Source organism: Canis lupus, chromosome 2, assembly GCF_011100685.1.
Source record: "Canis lupus familiaris isolate Mischka breed German Shepherd chromosome 2, alternate assembly UU_Cfam_GSD_1.0, whole genome shotgun sequence".
Taxonomy (NCBI): Eukaryota; Metazoa; Chordata; class Mammalia; order Carnivora; family Canidae; genus Canis; species Canis lupus.
The window spans coordinates 21,509,359-21,524,299 of NC_049223.1; the positions used below are offsets into that span (position 1 = coordinate 21,509,359).

The window sequence follows — 14,941 nt, forward strand, 5'->3', positions numbered from 1 at the left end:
AAAGGCAAATAGCTTCACCAAAAGCTGTCTTGACAGATAAGCAACCTGCTGCATCTTCTTAAGGGGAATGGGGTTGAATTTGAATAACTTTTTCTGGTTGGTAAACTGACTACTCGGTGATTTTTAAATTTAAGGAAAGCACAGTTGAAGGTTTAAAACATGAGGGTCTGTCTAGAATCCAGGTGGGCATGATTTCCTGACTGGTGATGAGTGACATTCTTTCTGCCATCTGAGTACTGATGGGAAAAAAAAAAAAAAAAAAAGCTCCACTTCCTATGTAGGTCTTTGAGACATATCTCTTGTGCTCAATATCAGAGCCATCAACTAATCTGCAGTAAGTGCCCATCGCATGCTCCCTCCTATCCAATAGCTTTAGAGCATGGGACTGACAGTTACGGCAAATGTTAAAAGGCTTATGTTGAATATGATTTTAGGTTTTGTTGAAAATATTTTGACCTTTATGGGAACTAAGTTTATAGAATGTGTTCTGTTCACAACTAGTCATTTAGAAACATGAATTATATGCATTGGGGTTGTGGAACCTGGCAATACTAAGGGGAGAGTTATCTGGGCATAGGCACAAAAAAAAAAATCCATAGTAACCTTTATTTAACCATGAGAATCTCCAGATGGATGTTTGATAGATTGTGGGCTTTTAATAAATCCAGATGTATGCAGTTACCATTTCTTTTATTCATTGCTTACCAATTTAAGAAAGACTGACAGTCTACAGCGTCATACATAAAACATTGTCGCATGTGCTGGCATATACTTACATTCAAAACACACAGACTTATTTTCTGCCCGTGGGCACACACACCAGTGTTGCACGGGTCTTAGATCTGCAAGCTGCTGGCCTCTTAGGAGAAGCACCAGACATCCCATTCATCTCGGTTTTTCGAGGTGAAGCGATATGGCCGGGACACCATGGCTCACAGGAAGAGCACCCCTGCGTTCCTTATGAGCCGCCCATCTCACCCTCCACTGTAAGGGAGGATGACACTAATTGGAACCTATGATGAAAGTGTCAATTCCAACTGGGCATTTTATACTGTTGCCGACTTGATGACAATTTTCAGAATCAGAGTCAAACATTTGTGTAAAAGGAGGACGCGAAAGGTGAGATGTGGCAACTGCTTTAAGGGCAGGAACTGAGAACCAGCACTCTTTTCTTGGAACTCCCTGAATTAAAAGCAACAGCACCTTTTCCAGTGACATCAGCAGCCATTCAGGGTGATTTCCATTGTCTCACAATATATAATGATCTTCAGGTCTCATGTCCATACTGTCTTTACTCCAATGAATTTTTTTATTCGTTAATTCATATTATGATCCTGAGTTGCTGGTGAGACATAGGGAATGGGGGTTATCACCCTTGTCCTGTAGGAAGAGAGAAGCCAAGGCAAGGGAGGTAGTGTTCATCTTTAATCTTCTGTTCAGGGACATATAGTCAACCACAGAGCAGGACCCATGTCCAAGGACCCAGTATCTTCTGTCCTGCTTCATCACCGTTGGTCCCTGGGGGAGCTTCCACACGGCAGCCTGTCCCTGAGCAAAGGGCTGTAACCAGCTTGTCACCAGGACTTCTCATGAAAGGGTATATAGAAGACTCTTGACCAAGAGGAATAGCTAATGATTTCTAGGGCTGGTTGTGTGCCCTCAGGCATCCAGGAGTGCATGTGGCTCCTGTTTTCTAACTGCCAGTTGAGTTGAAAGAAAAGAAATGCACTTTTTTTTGGATGCCTGGGTTGCTCATCAGTTGAGTGTCTGCCTTTGGTTCAGGTAGTGATCCTGGGGTCCAGGGATCAAGTCCCACACCGGGCTCCCGGTGGGGAGTCTGCTTCTCCTTCTGCCTGTGTCTTTGCCTCTCTCATGAATAAATAAATAGAATCTTAAAAAAAAAAAGAAAAAGAAAAAGAAAAGATACAGACCTTTTTAACTATGCTATCTAGACCTTTATCAAATCCTGATTTCAGAAACACTCAGGCTGTGAGACCAGACTCAGTTCTTGTTCATATTTTCAGACTGCCACGAGCCCATCACAGAGTTAGGCAAGGTAAGGGAAACAACAAAATATAAAATACTTTGCTTGGTAAGACAGGAGAAGTTAGGGATACGGGTTTACATAAACAAAACAGTAATGATGTAACAGGGCACTCATTTAGCTACAAAACAAGAAATGAAGACAATTTAGGTGTTACCTAAAGCAGCAAAGTGGGGTGGAAAGGGTAGGGTTTGCAGTCACAGGGTTCCCAAAACTGAGAGCCTCGCCCTTTACTAATTGTGTGATCTTGGCAGAGTGGCCAGACTTTCTCAGAGTTCTTTCTTTTTTTTTTTTTTTAAGATTTTATTTTATTTATTCATGAGAGACACAAAGAGAGAGAGAGAGAGAGAGACACAGGCAGAGGGAAAAGGAGGCTCCATGCAGGGAGCCTGACGTGGGACTCGATTCCGGGGCCTCCAGGATCACACCCTGGGATGAAGGTGGCGCTAAACCACTAAGCCACTGGGGCTGCCCTCAGAGTTCTTAGGTTATACATCTGTACTATCCACTATTGAGGGTGGTTTTTAAGATTAGAGGTCACTTATATAAGGATTTTTAACACAACACCTCACATATAGAAAGCAATCAATTATGGGGTATTTTTAAATTTCGTATCTTTGAATGGAGGAGCACTTGGCTTGTATGTTTAATAATTGATAGTCTTTACAAACATACATATACACACACTCTTGATCATACTTCACTCATCTGGAGAGGTCCTTTAGGGATCTTTACCCAGTAAAGCCAAGACAGACAGCATTTCCTGGTGATAATTTGCCTTGGACTTCCGATTTTATGTAAGACACATAGAAAACAAAATGTTTCAAATGTATTGCATACAAATGCCAAGTAACTACACTTACTCAAGCCCCTATGCTTCTATTGGATCTCTCCCTCCCAAAACCAGGTGTTGTTACTTCAGAGGTAAAAATGAACTTCATGAAAAATTCTAATGACTGTAAGAGCACAACATATAAATGAGTTAAGGAAAGAGCAAACGTGGACCTTTTTCCTGGGGGGTTGCCTTGGAGCAAGGGTAATGTTTTTATTAAACTACTGTAACCGTGCATTATGAAGAAGTGGTGTCATGTTGGAGATTACCTTTCTTTATAGATCCAAAACCCAAGAATAAGGATCTTTCTGTGGCCCAGCCTGAGCTGTTTCAGACATGCATTTATTAAGAATGTATCTTCTCTGGCATCCAGACCCACATACCCCAGGAAGGGCTGGACATCTTTGTTCTCCTGAATGATACAATGCCTCAAATTCAACATGATCCAAAATGGAACTGATCACCTCACTGATAGTCCTGCTCCTCCTTCAGTCCACTAGCTACCTGAACACCCAGAGCAGAACCCAGGCGACCTCCCTGCCTCCTTCCTTCTCTTGGCTCAGGCCACCATCATCTTTCACTTTCAAACAGTTGCCATTCTTGTTCCCCCAAGTCCATGCTCTGTGTTGCAGCAATGTGATCGTTCTAAAACATAGGCATGGTCATGTCCACTTGTCTACTTAAAACCCTTAAGTGGTCCCCTGCTTCAAGATAAGTACTTAGATAAATGCCTAAATGTAAATAGAGGTCTTCATGATTAGGACTCTGCTACCCTCTCCAGCCTCAGCTCTCCCCCTTCTTTACCTTGAGAATGCTAGACTCCAACCACACTGAACGGGTCTATGATTCCTTCAAACTGCCATGTTCTCCCTTGCCTCAGGGCCTTTGCACATGCTTTAGTCTGCCTGAACACACAATGCCTCCTCACTCTATCTCCTTAACTTCCTAGTCACATCCTTTCAGCCTAAAAGTAACACCCTTGGGAAGGCTTTTCAGAAACCCTACCTGCTCTTCAAGTCTGAACGAGTGCTTTTCCTTTGGGTTCCCTTAGCCCTCTGCATTTTCCTTACAGCAGCACAGATCACACTTCATTGAATCCCCCTATTTCCATCCTGTTTCTATCAAGTCAAATCTCCACATGATGACAAGCTCCTTGAGGACAGGGAACATATCTTGGTCTCTGGTTAAGAGTGTGATAAATATTCCCTAGATGAGAAAATAAATGAAATCTGAAAGTTCTTATAAACTTCCCTCAGTGAGAAAGTTTGAGAAGAAGAGCAGAATTAAGACATAAATAGAAACAACTTCTTTTTTTTTTAACATTAAATTACTCCATGCCCAATTATCACTGATGGGAAATGTGTTCACTTTTATATGTTAATACAAACTGTGGATACAAATGCTCTAAACTCTAAGACCAAGCCATGTGTCTTAAAGCAGAATGAAGCATGTGTGCGAACAACTGACCAGACTCAGCTTATATATCTCTTCACAGAGTAATGTAAATTTGACATTTTTATTGGGGAGGAAAAAAAGAAACAAGAAAGCATTCTCTTTTACCACAATTATTTGAATATTTAAGTGAAAGGAATTTTTTTTTTTTTTTTTGTCTTGGAAAGACTGAAATGGTGTGATATTTCTGGAGCAGTATTTTTAACACAGTATAAATTAAACCTTTTTGCACCCACATTATTCATTATTTGATGTGTTATTTCAGGTTGACGTATTGCCAGTCTATTATTTTGCAAACCATTACATTATCACAGCTGCTAAGCTGCATAACTTAAGAATTCAGAATACAACAGAGTCTCTATAGTCGAGTGTGTGGTGCTTACATTCTGAATGTATTCATGCAGGGAAGTGTGAGACTTTACCAGAAACACATACAGCAGACAGCTTTTAGTGGATATTTATTACCATTGAAAGCAGACAGCCAAGAAACTGTTCAGACAGATCAGTGTATTCACACATATTATTATCCAACGCCCTCATCCTGCATAGGGTTTTGTTCCTGCTATAAATATACCTCTCTCTGGAGAGCACGGACTATCAGGGACCCCAGATCTCTGGTTCACAGGCCTCATTGAAAGCCCTCCCCCCGCCGCCCCCATATTGGTAGCCCTGTGCGATTTTAAGTGACTCAAACTTGATGAACTGACATTGACTTTATTTCTTACAGTAGCTTCTGTCAAGTTTTAAACCAGTGACTTCCCATCTTGGCTGGAATGAGATTGCACAGAGGAAAGGCTGTCCCTATTGTTACCCCTCTCTAGAGTTTTCATTCCTTGGGCTAGGGTGGAAAGCAGGGCAGGAATCCTCTTATTCAAATGGTAAGGACCATTGGTAAATGGTAAGCCCCCCCCTCACCGCCCCCCCCCCTCCCCAGGCTTCCCCATCTGGCACCAAATGGCATTTATCCAGCTGAGCATGGAACCAAGCGATGGTTTCTCTCTATAGACTCCTTGGCCCCAAGTCCTGACTGCTTCTTAGGACTCTCACTGATGTCGTGGGCCCAATGCCATGACTCATCCTAAAGCAGCACTTCTCAACCTTGGTTTCACATGGGAAGCCCCTGAGGAGCTTTTAAAAAATCCCAATGTCCAGGCTGTCTCCCTGACAAGTGTGTATCAGAATCTCTGGAGAAGGGACCCAGGCATTGCTATTTAAGTCCCAGGAAATTCTAGTGTGAGCTGCACACTGAGGTAAGATTACGGCCAACATGGACCATCTGGGCAAGGTGGAGCTTTAGGAAATTATTTAAATTATCTACTGTGCTTTCTGGTGTCTTCACATGAAAAGGAAATAATTGAGTTGATTATGTTGGATTTTTAGTCAAAAGTGTCATTCTCCATAGGAAAAAAAAATCATTTAAACTCCCTGAGCATTGGGTTCATATTTCTAGGACATCTTATGTAGTGCTCAGCACTCAGAGACCACTTTCTGGGTAATTAAACAGAAGATTCTGAAGTCACAGCAACTAGTTTTATGCAGGACTTCCAGACAGTTTGAGATCAGAAACACCCAATCCAGCTAGCCCTGCAGAGTTTTTCTCCACTGGAGCAGGAACAAAGCCCCATTCCGAGCTTTCAGCCTGCCATATCGCAGCTATGTCCACAAAATCAATCATGTAATCTCTGAACACTTTCTATGGGTGTTTTGAAAACAGATCTCTTATAAATTGCTCTCACAGAGTGAATACTATCCACCTGTGTAACGTAAGAGTTTCTTTGAACACACAGTTAAAAACAGTCCGCTTTTGTTTGTATTGATTCATCAATGCACCTCTGAGAACAATATTATCTTAGGTGTATAAAACAATATGGAAGAAACTATGGTCACGGATCTTCGTTTTCTAAGCTGGGAGTGGATAAACCACATCTGTGGATTTTTTGTCCCTTTTCTTTTCCTTTCCGGTCACTCAGTAACTAACTGCTTCAAAGGACTTGACCAGTTTTTCTGGAAACTAGAACAGTGCCTGGCATGTATATTGGGCGAATAAATATTTATTGAATGAATGTGAACAGATGAGCAAAAAGAATGTCTTCATGGTCATAAACTCAGACCTTTTTTTTTTTTTTTTCAGACCTTTAATCAAATAGAATTGTCACCCAAAAAGTAGGGTTGCAAAGTGCCTGCCTTTCTTATGCAGATAAATACTTGTATCATTGTTAGTCCCAGCAGGTGACTTATTTTAGGATGCTAGCTCTTCTTGGTAGAGAATTTGCTCATGAAAAACTCACTGAAATTCCACTACACAACACTTTTGAGTGTGTGGGCAGCCCTCCTCCTTCCCAGTCAGAATCTGTATATGAGTATTTTGAAATAGTCAATAAATATGCCTCTGATCATTTTCCTCTATTGCTTACTGACTTTTCTCAAAAAGGCCAAGGTCACATTTCCACATGGATAATGCTTTCAAATGGTCCTCTAATACCTCTGTTGGAACATTAATCAGGAAAACCAATAAGGCTTAGAAGTATATTGATCATTTCTGGAAAATGTGGTCTGAGTTCAATCAAATCAGTCTCAAAATACAAATACCCCAGGGAATGTAATACCTAGGACCCAATACACTATTTATTAATTACACAGATTTTTATTTAATAACTACTACATGCCAGGCACACATTCTAGACCCAGGGATGTAGCAAAGTCTTTTAAGTGATGTTAAGGCCTCTAAGGAAAAAAAGAGCAGCATAAAAAGTGAGGAGAGATGGGAGGTGCTACATTTTTATATGATGTGACTCTTGGTAAAGATATTTGAGAAGAGACGTGCAGGAGTAAGAGGATGAGCTGTAGAGCCCTCTGGGGAAGGAATGTGCCCTGCAGAAGAAACCACCAGTACACAAGGAGTACAATGCCAGAGCATCCTTGATGGGCTTGAAACTAGTTGGTGTGTGTGTGGTGGGGGGTGGGGGGGGTGGACAGGTAGCAGGAGCTGGAGCAGAGTGAGGGGATGGGGTACATGGAATGAAAGAGCAGTCAGGAAAGTGCTAGAAGGCCAGGTGACAGAGAGCTGTGGGGGCCATGATAAGGACTTGGGCATTTTACTCTGAATGAGACAGAAGACCAGTGGTTTGGGGACAGAAGGATGACATCTGCTGACATGTTTGTTTGTTTGTTTGTTTGTTTTAAGATTTTATTTATTCATTAGAGAGAGAGAAAGAGAGAGGTGGAGACACAGGCAGAGGGAGAAGCAGGCTCCATGTCAGAGCCCGATGTGGGACTTGATCCTGGGACTCTAGGATCTCACCCTGGGCCAAAGGCAGGCACTAAACCGCTAAGCCACCCAGAAATTCCAGCTGACATGTTTTGAAGGAATCATTGTGGCTACAAGGCTGATAGAAAAATGTATGGAAGTAAGGTGACTCATTACGCTATGATGAGAGATGATGGTGGTTTAAGGCCAGAGGATACTCCGGAGATGCTGAGAAGTGAGAAAAGAATGGGTTCTGGATTTATCTAGAAGGTAGAGTTGACAGGATTAGTGGATGGGTCAGGCGATGAGTGAGAGAGGAAAGGTCAAGACTGACCCCTAGGCAGCTGTAGCCTGAGATTGAGCCTAAGATTGGAGACGCTGCCAAGAGGCTGGTAGGAGTGACAGCAGAGGCAGAGGAGTCTGAGAGCTCTATTTGGATGGGATGACCTTGAGATGATTAAAATTCAAAAGGAGGACATTAAGAATGTAAGTTTCGTGTGCAGGTGAGAGTTCTGGGCTTCTTGGTAAACATGGACATTGTTGAAGGTGCTCTGAAGCTGGCTTGTCCAGGCTTTCAAAAGCTGAGTGTGCGGATGTCTTCCCAACTCCCCACTCAGTGGTGACACACGGATGGCTTCAGATGGGTCATGGTGGGAGAAATGCACCATACCAATTACCAAACATTACAAATCATGGCTTTTTTTTTTTCTTCTAGAGAGTTGATAGTTAAAGTAGGGCACCACCACCAGATGGTGTTTAAGGCCACAGGACCAGGAGATACCACCTGGGGAATGTTTTGTGAATGGGGACAAGGAAATGTCTGAGGACTAGACCCAAGGCCACTCTAAAGTTTAGAGGTCAGTTCCATGAGGAGGAACCAGCAAAGAAGACTAGTAAGGAGCAGCCAGTGAGGTAGAAAGAGAATTGAAGAGAAATTTGCAGAAGGGAATGTTGGGTTGTCCAGTGCTGCTGATAGCCATGGAAGATAGGGTCTAGAAAATCATCTTACTGCACTGTTATCAAAAAGCTTGTGTGCAAACTGCACGCATCAAAATTTCTGGATGTTCTCTAAATCACAGATGCATAGTCTCCACCCCAGACATACTGAATCTGAACCTCTGGGGCATAGAACATGAACTAAAGTTTGAAAAAGAGTACCTGCAGTATAGTTTTCCAGAAGCATCGGCACAGAGGAAGTAGAGAAGAGAGCACAGCATAGGAAGGGGGAAATAGAGGGATCTTTGGGCGGCTCGTCGGTTTAGCTCCTGCCTTCAGCCCAGGGCATGATCCTGGAGACCCAGGATCGAGTCCCACGTCGGGCTCCCTGCATGGAGCCTGCTTCTCCCTCTGCCTGTGTCTCTACCTCTCTCTCTTTCTGTGTCTCTCATGGATAAATAAATAAAATCTTAAAAAAAAAAAAAAAAGGAAGGGGGAAATAATGCAGACAGGAAAGCTGAGACTCCTGATAGTCTCAGGACAATTTTTACTCAACCAGAGTCAATCCCAGACACAGCAAGTAGAGGCTGTGATGGAGAACGAGGTGAAGCTTATGGCAACAAAGGCCAGTAGTGAATCTTCCTCCTGATGGCACCCTAGAAATACGGTGTTCCCTTTCTGTTTGTTTGTTTTTATTTCATGAGAGACACACAGAGAGAGGTAGAGACATAGGCAGAGGGAGAAGCAGGCTCCCTACAGGGAGCCCGATGTGGGACTTGATCCCAGGACTCTGGGATCATGACCTGAGCCAAAGGCAGATGCTCAACCACTGAGCTACCCAGGTGTCCCTACAGTATTCCTACTTGACATTGCCCTCCCCTCACCCCACCCACTTAAACCACTGTATCAGAAAAGTAGAACTGCAGTTGTCCCTTACAGCTTGTCCAGCCAAAAACAAAACACCACAGTGCAAGAAAGAAGATGAAAAATTTCAATGTCTTTTGTTGGTCACCTATGTCAAAAGCTAGCAATCCACCTCAAAGTCTTAACTTTCCTAAGATCTATCTGAATAAAACCTCTTTTCTTTTGTTTTACTTTGCCTCTGAAAATTTTTTTAAAAACTGATTGATGTGTGATCATGTGTCAGGGCTTCGTAAACCCAGCCAAGTCCCAGAATATATTTAGAAAGTTTAGTTGAGGGTTGAGCCAGCCACTGAAGGACACAAATGAGCAAGTCCTAATTTGAACTCTGAATTTAGGGCCTCAGAACTGGTCTGTAAAAGCAAATGGATTTGAATTGCAATGGAAGAAATTATGTCTTTGACATCAGGTATTGTTTTACTGGGTCTTCGTGGCACTCTTGTAGAAGAAAATCATGCTCTTCTCTGCCATTTGGGTCAAAGGAAAGTAACGGCCATCAACGATTTGAACGCAGTCTTTGAGGTAGATCCCATCAGAGTGTTCACCCAGTTACAACCTCTAGATTTCCCTTCCCCCCACCATCTTCCTCTTCTAGGTAAGCAGGTGCCTCTGGCACATCAAATTTGAACTAGTGAGAGAACAGTTTCAACAGCAGACATGTTGTGGGTCCCTCCCACGATTCTGGGCTGATGACGGTGAATAAGCCTATTTTGTTTCTGGAGTGGAAGTGGTGGGCCTGAATGTGGATAAGTTCAGTTGCTAGTGCTTGGAGCACACTCTTCTGCATACGTGTAACACCCTCACTTTTGCAGGGTTGTGTTGCATGGCCAGGTCCATCCATATAGGCAACAATGCAGCTGCCAGTCCTAGGTCCTCTATTGTTAAATGTCAACCCACTACATAAGGAGAGGGAAAGGAGATGGCACCCCTCATCCTTCTGGGCAACAGCTCTGGTTTTTCAAGTAGCTGAGCTTTTAGGGAGAAGAACTACAAAAGAAAAAAAAAATCCTCCAGAAACACTTACTGATTTGAACTGAGCAGCACAGAGCAACATACTCACACGATTGCCTCCAATGGCAGCTCTGCAGTCTCTCCTAGGGACCAAGGCCCAAAGAGTAAGAGCCAGGCTCCCCAGGCCATGTGCCATCCCATTCAATGTCACCTCTGGGGGATAATACTAATATCCTGTGGCTTTAGGTTCAGTCATGGAGTCCGTTCTCAGAGCATCTGAATTGTCCTCTATTTGTAGCTGTGTGTTCTGTGATTCCCCTCTGGACAGTACTGAACCAATGTGCCCAACAGCAAATTAAAGTATCTTTGAGACTTGGTGACTTCCTTTTCCCTTCAGTCAAATGGCCTTAAGGTGGCATGAGAGAAACATGTATAATGTGCAGGCCAAGACTTTCTGGTCCCTTCTGAGACTCACCAATCAGAAAGTGGTTCTTTTCAAGAGCTTTTATCTATTTCCTACGGTCCCCTTGGGACCTAATCCTTCATGTTAGTCCTGGAACGCCTCTATTGACATTCGGTGTCCTGTAAAATAAGGTGCCATCCAGGCCTTATAACTCAAACCCTATATGAGCCAGGCAGTCAAATAAATGTAGCACAACAAGGAAAGGCACCCTTGCCCCCAGTACTGGGGCCAGGACGGCTCAGCTCTGCCATGGGGAGTCAGGGCTGCTGGTCTTGCCCTTTGACTTTTCCAAAAAACTCTTTGTGCAGTTTTCTTCTAAGTAAGGGAAAATGTGTGTGTGTATGAGAGAGACAGAGACAGAGACAGAGACAGAGAATATCTCAATTTTTATATGCTGGCAACTGATCCAAGCTCAAAAAAAAAAAAAAAAACAAACAAACAACAAAAAAAAAACATTGCATGCCAACAAGGCACATTTGTGGGCTACGTTTGGTCCATAAGATGCCAGTTTTCAACTTCTACAATAAAATGAGTACCACCTCAACCTAAATATCTATGTATTCTCTCTCCCCAGTCTTGAATTTCATAAAAAGAAGAAATCTGCATACAAAGAATACTAATCCTGGAATAGATCCTCAGGCCTTCCAGCTGGCATCATAATCCTACTGCTAAATCAGAATTTCTTTTTTATAAAAAGGAAAAAAACTCCTTTGACAGGTTAAATGCAAATTTTAAAATACATTTAAATAAATTGAATGCATGTCCTATAGCTACAGGAAATTGGAAGACAGCATCCTCTTGGCTTAGAGCATAGTTTTATCACCTAGCAAAGAGAACAGAACTTGGGAGGAACAGAACCTACAGTCTAATTACTTTGCCTGATAGGCCAGCTTAGCATCAGCCACATTCTTCTGCTTTCAGCAGATGTTCCCCAGTGTTAAAGAAAACCATACCTAACAATTTCATCCAATGAAGCAATTGTTCCACCACCCAGGGGCATATAGTTTGCTGCTAACTCATATTTACAGACCAGCGGTGTGTGGTCCTACTCAAAACCAGAGGCCACATGAGAACCAAAATGAGGTTCTTTTATGATCAAGGTGGTTGACTGGTAACAGCTGAACTAAAACCTTTTAGTTCTAAATCATTTCTTTCATGCTAGATGGAAGGGAATTCTGGGGTCTTGGCCAAGTCCCTAAGCAAGAACTTGAACGGATCCACAGCTCCCTTTCTAATGAAAGCATTGGCTCTTCCCATCTAGTCTCCTGATCCTACCAGGTGGAAGGGTGATCTGGCTGGATGACAATGCAAGTCACACTTCCTAACTGTCCCTTCTGAATAGCAGCCCTCACTTATCATTTTCACAGCAGAGATGTGTCTCTTTCATTTTCATCTCAGGATAGCTTTATTTCTGCCTCTTCCCAGTACGGCCACTGTAAACTGATTGCCTCCTAGCACTTAGCCCGAGGCTTCCTAGGGACATCCAATCCCAGGAGAAGCAGATCAATGTACACCTTAGCTATTCATTCGTTAGCTGTTCATTACTTTAATTCCATTATGCTATATCTTTACAAAATTAAATAATCATATATCAATATACTCCCTGCAGATAATATTTTAAGATTTTATTCATATATATTGAGTGTTGATGTTTAGGATCCTTTTATTAGACAAGCAGCAGCCCATTCTGGACTTGAATCTGGCTGGCTGACCTGGGTCTTGGACAGGACGTGGAGTGGAGTGGAGTAGGCAGGAGTTACAGAATATAAAACCAAGGCCAGATAAAAGAGTTTGCTAGTGGCCGTGATCTCTGAAACAAGCCCCATAGACAAGTTAATGGGGCATGAGTCTGAAAGTGTTAGAGCTGGAAACATTTGGAATGAAACAGTCAGAGACCAGAGAAATGAGAGAGGTAGAGTCAAAGCAGAAGGTAGGAGGAAGAGTCTGGGGGAACCACATGAAGCACTTACACAGCTGCAGCGTGTCTGAGCACAGGGAGAGGGTGAGTAAGGGACCACCTTGATCTGAAAGCCAACAAAAGAGACATGTACAAAAATGTTTCCAAGGCTTTTTCAAAATGACAGTGAAAGCTATTGTTCCTTGGGGCGACCGGATGGTGCAGTCAGGTAGGCGTCTGATTCATGGTTTCAGATCCGGTCACAATCTTGGGTCTTGAGATCGAGCCCCACATCGGGCTTTGCACTGAGCACTGAGTCTTCTTAGAACTTCCTCTCTCTCTGTGCCCCTACCCCTGCTTGCACTGTTTCTCTCCTACTCTCCCTATCAAATAAATAAATCTTTTTTTTTAAAAAAAAGATATTGTTCCTTATTTTTTTTCAGTGTCCTTTATATAAATTCCACCTTATTAATTCCTTTTAGGATATGATAAGTAGTACATGTATGATTCGACTTGCTTACCTTTTTTTTTTTTTAACCTTTGCTGCCAGCTAAGGAATAGGCCTTTTCACATTGATCCCACCCTTCTGAGTAGCTTTTTTTCTATTTCTATTATCCTTCATTTCCTGGTTTGCTCTCATTTTCTGTGTATTTATTTATACGTCTATATTTTTCACCCCTGCCAAGCAGCATGGAATCCTGTAAGTTGCCCTCCTGTTTGTGTTCCTTTCTGAAAGGGAAACCAACACAATGGAAACACAGTCCATTGAGAGTAAAAAATAGAACAAAGTATGCTACTTCCCTTCTCTTGGCAGAACTAATGATCCCAACAGGTGTATCAGAAATGCTTATAGGTAAGCTGAGACATGGGAACACCGTGCTCTGAACAAGGCAGTTCTTTTTCCCAGATGGGAATGGATTCATTCGGAATGCTCAGCCCTGACAAAACAGAGCTACTCCATTTCACCCTATTGTGTGTTGCATGTACGTGGTGACTTTGCGCAGCTTCAACTTTGGTGGCTGTTGAAGGGGTGTTCCTGGGGAGAACAGAGACTACGCTATAGACAGGTACCCCAGTGGAGGGTCAGAAGGTGCCTGCTCCCATTTGGAATCCCTGTGTCTGATGCCCACCTCCCCAACAAGCTGCAGCTACCCCTGACAATGACTTTTCTGTAGCGTCCTAACTCGCCGTGCAGTGGGCCAAAAAAGAGGCAGTTTCTGGCTTACAGTTCCCACCAGGATGCTGGAAGCCTCCGTTTTGTCCTTTTCACCCTCCCCTGCTTTTTTCTTTTTCTCTCTAAATGTTGCTGTCAGTGTGCTCGGCTGTAAACTATCAGATACACAAATAACAATAGGTTCCTGGGAAAGATTTGCTGCTGCAGGCGATGGGTCAGTGCCAAGAGGAATAGGAAAGCCAAGAACGCTGTTTTAGGGAAACCACAGCATTCAGATAGCAGTTTCGGGATAATTGTTCAATTCCACTAGGGATTCCGAGTCAGAATCTACCTCAGAACCTGGCCCCGGGATCTCCTCCGGGGGGACTTTGAGCCCCACCTGCTTCCAGATACCTTGGCCCTCTTGTTTTGTTTAATGTTTAGTAACAGTCCATTCCTGGAATTTAGTCTCAGATCTTGCAGTTCATGGGAAGAAAGATAATAATAAAAGCTTTGAGACAATGAGGCTTCCCTGGTGGGTCAGGTTTACTCCGAGAGGAAGAAATAACATTCCCAAGTGCTGGCTCTGGGATCTAGAAGCTTTCTGAGAATTTTTGACCTTGAGGTAGAAGATGTCACTGGGCTAGGGCCTGTCCACTTTGCCAGGCTATGGGTTCTCCCATTGCTCAGCTAATGTCAAGGAAGCAAGATCTGGCTTGCTGATCGCTGAGATGGAAGGCCAAGAAGCTCTGGCAAAGGAAGTCCTCCTGAGTGTGCTTCCTTCCATCCTGTAGTGAATTAGCTGGGTCAGCCCGGGTCAAGGAGCAAATATCAAGTGACACATTTTCCTCCCTCCTTCCCCAACACATCCCCAGACACAGCCCTCTGGGAACAGGAGGAAGGAAATGCACTGACCGGATAGACACGCCAGCCAGGCCCCTGGGGAAGGAGGGGAGAGCACGTCCTCCTATGGCTTTTCAGGCACTGTGTCTTCCTCTCCCTCCCCAACCTCTCCACATTGATCTCAGGTCTCCAAGAAAATGAC

At 43.3% G+C, this 14,941-nt stretch overlaps 1 protein-coding gene across 8 annotated transcripts in view; it reads left to right on the forward strand.

The window, feature by feature from the left end:
* FRMD4A (FERM domain containing 4A) overlaps window positions 1–14,941 on the forward strand; it is a 736,083-nt gene that overhangs the window by 417,709 nt on the left and 303,433 nt on the right. The gene's annotated exons all lie outside the window — the stretch shown is intronic.